Genomic DNA, 899 nt, shown 5'->3' with positions numbered 1-899 from the left:
GAATGACCCATGATGTGCTGCTGGGAGGATGTCCAGAGCAGCTCAAATCCACCAGCTGATGTGGTGAGCTCAGGACAGGAATTCCAGTTCCCCCATGTCAACACTGGAAAGGAACTGGTGCCGCTGCCCGCAGTTCTCCAGCGGGACGCCTGGTTCCCAGCATAAACAGGATGCGCTGCTCGTGCCGAGTGGGTTGGTTGGTTGGGTTGTTTTTTTTCCTATTTAGCATTTGTGTAAGTGATGTCATTGGGTCACCTGAATGTAGCCGGATGATGACATTCCACCTCCGTGATTGGGATATCTCAGAGAAATAGAGATTTTCTGTGCCGCGGAGCTGAGTAGGGTGTGATGATCAAAAGGCCTCAGTGAGCCAATATGGCGTCCTGGGCCTAAAACCAGTGTAAACTGGAGCCCTTCCCACTGCTCTGGCAGTCAAAAAAGCCTTTAAAATGAGTCCCCTTTTGCTTCGCCCCAAATGGCTTGAAGAGGTCCTCAAGGTAACCGGAGCTGTGTCCCCATTGGCATTGTCACGTTGTTAACAGAGGGTGGAGAGGAGAGGGACGGGTGTGTTTGATGGTTCAAAAGGTATTTAGAGAAACAAATAGCTCATCAGCTTGTGGAAGCGCTGATGGGCCGCTGCAGGATTGGCTGTTTCTCACCATGAGAATTAGGACATGGTATTTCTCATGGTAAACCAGCTCAATTGTCCGTGTTCCCTAATAATAGTTATTCCTTACGGTGCTGAAAAAACCCGAAGGTATCATTCAGAAATAAGGAGATGAAAATATCCAAGTGTATGAAATCTTTTTTGAAAAGCAATTAATCCGATACCTGATTTTTTTTTTAATTACTGTCTCATTCCCGTTGCGCACCACATGACTGGGGTGTTAAGTGGAAGA

Source organism: Buceros rhinoceros, unplaced genomic scaffold, assembly GCF_000710305.1.
Source record: "Buceros rhinoceros silvestris isolate BGI_N320 unplaced genomic scaffold, ASM71030v1 scaffold10442, whole genome shotgun sequence".
NCBI lineage: Eukaryota > Metazoa > Chordata > Aves > Bucerotiformes > Bucerotidae > Buceros > Buceros rhinoceros.
The sequence above is the reverse complement of the archived record's forward strand: the minus strand, read 5'-3'. Positions refer to the sequence as shown.